This window comes from Amblyomma americanum, chromosome 10 (assembly GCF_052857255.1).
Source record: "Amblyomma americanum isolate KBUSLIRL-KWMA chromosome 10, ASM5285725v1, whole genome shotgun sequence".
Taxonomy (NCBI): domain Eukaryota; kingdom Metazoa; phylum Arthropoda; class Arachnida; order Ixodida; family Ixodidae; genus Amblyomma; species Amblyomma americanum.
The window spans coordinates 84,826,238-84,828,631 of record NC_135506.1 but is presented as its reverse complement, the minus strand read 5'-3'; the positions used below and the strand labels follow the sequence as shown (position 1 = coordinate 84,828,631).

General features: G+C 43.5%; 1 pseudogene; it reads left to right on the top strand.

Annotated features, from left to right (window-relative positions):
• The first annotated feature begins 507 nt into the window (after positions 1 to 507).
• LOC144108499 (uncharacterized) lies at positions 508 to 2,101 on the top strand (annotated as a pseudogene).
• The last annotated feature ends 293 nt before the right edge of the window (positions 2,102 to 2,394 follow it).

The following is a 2,394-nucleotide window of genomic DNA, read 5'->3' as shown; positions in this document are numbered from 1 at the left end:
GACGATTTGTGGTGACGTGAGTCATGGAAAAACTGCGCTATAATCGCTGCTTATTCATTTTTTTGGGATTCCAACTCTTGAGCAGGCTTGCGTAAAAGTTTATGTGAATTAATAGTGGAAGTATAGCAACCATACTACAGTTTTCTATGCCTCGACCTCAACGCGTCTGTTACGTCACAGCCGTCGTTCGGCTGTTGAAAACAAAAACCGAAACAGCATCTTGTTGGCGCAATCCACGCGGCTGTCCATGTTTTCTAACGTGCAGTATATGAAGCGCATCATACCAAACAAGTAACTCACTAATAAAATTTGGGGTCACTACTCTTTTATGGTAATGAGGTGAAAATCTGTATTTGCGACTTATTTCTTCAACTATACTTCCAGGCTGGAGACTACAGTATTGTCTTCAGTCACTATCAACTGCTCTTCGAGACGGAGAGTAAGAAACAGCTAAATGTCGTCTATAGACTGACGGCAGCTCATGCGCAACCGACGAACCTGCAGATAATGAACGTGCGGCTTGTTGTGCAGGTTAGCTACGAGGGGAACTACACAAAGATTTATAAATTTCAACGCGTTCAGTGTTGGGAATAGTGTCAGCAAACATATACTTTCCCTGCAGCTCTTCAGTCGGAGCACTGCTATTGGCCTGCAGGTCTAAGGGCAGAGGGTGTTGAAGGACTTGTTCACAAGAAGGAAACAGAGGCCTTCACGAGAAGAATGAACGATCTTTTTGATGTACTGAACACAAAACACCCTGAGGAAGGGATCCTAGTGAACTCGCCTAAGATTCAGGTACTTTTCCTTAATGTGATGTCAGTCGGAGCACTCTTAGTTGCTTTTCGTCGTGATATACACTTTTGCTTCTCAAGGGTTTGACTCAGTAATCATTGATTTCTTCGGGCAGGCCATCAAGGACTTCCTCCATCTACTCAATAAAAAAGAGCACAAGCACCAACATCGAAACATGCTCCTATTTGCTTCACACCAAACGACAGAATCTCTACGAGTGACCTTCCTGTCGGCTTTAGACATAATTGATGAGCTGCACAAAGCAGGCGTGCCTTATTTGCTGACGCCAAGCTGAACCAAGATCCCTTGGAGGTAATACACGCGTGTATAATGATGAAATGGTGAACATAGCGCAATTTTCTTGAAGTAGCAGAGTATAACCCAATGGGCACTGGAACTCCCTGCGACATTCTGCTGACGTTCTGAACGTCCGCAAGACGTCCATATGAGTTTTAATGCTCACTGGGTAAGCGGTGGCCTGTTCTAAAGAGCGAAATTTTCTTGATGTAGCAGCGTATAAGCGGCAGCCTGTTCTAAAGAAAATTTAGTTGTAAATGGGTGCAATTACTAACAAACTTTTCGCCTGCTTTCTTCTTTTTTTCAGAGGTTCTTTGGCATTGTTCGCTATTTTCACGGCGATGATGACCATTCCACGATCATGCAGTTCGGCAAGAATTATAGGCTTCTGTCCCTGTTCGCTCCTGTGAAGAATGCGGTGAACGGGAACTGTTCTGGAGCCGCTGAAAGTGTCCTCGTGTCACTGCATGACAGCCTCGGAGGAAAAGCAAATGCTGCTGCAGAGCTCAGGAATGCTGTTTAAGAAAAGCTGTGCAAGAAGCTTCTTAGAATCCGCTATCTTTCGGGTGAAAGTGATGACCTGGGCGACCATGAATATGAAAGACCCGGACAAGAAAAAATGGTGGTCTATTACTTAGCAGCATATGTGCATAAGAAGATAACTAAGGCAATGTATTGTAAGGATTGCCAGGTTACGTTGACGGCTGCTCATGAACACGCCAGTTCAAGTGATGTTGTTCAGAGGCACTTGACTGGCCTGAGGTCGTTCAAGCCAGGATGCCTTCGCGAGCCGTCGCTAAGGCTGTACACAGTCATAGAGAAGATGGAGAGCATTGTTTACAAAGCCCTTGAGAAACGCATTGTGTTTGGTGACCTGTTCTGGGAGGTACTAGACAGGCTTGAAGAGTCCTCTGTGCCTGCAGTCGGCTGTGATCTTCACTGCGAAGAAGTCACTGCTAAAGTGATCAAGTTTTACGTTATCATGAGTATGCACTTTTTTCCAGGAAAATGATCTCTGAAATGTTGGTAACTGCTGAAGTGCAGTCAGCGAGAAAGAGAGCAAAACTGCTTTAAGCACCCATAAATGGAACGATTTTTGCAGCAAGATGTTTTTTTTTCTCTTTTAATGGAGGCTTTTGACATTTGAAATAAATTTCCCCTCAAGAGCCCGATAAATTAGTTGTATTTAAAAATGGCGCAGTTAAACGAACTAAGCGCCATAAAAGAACTCTACAATAAAATATTTAAACAAGTTTCACTTTCCTTGTTCATATGAAGTTCAATTATTTAAACCTAATGAACACA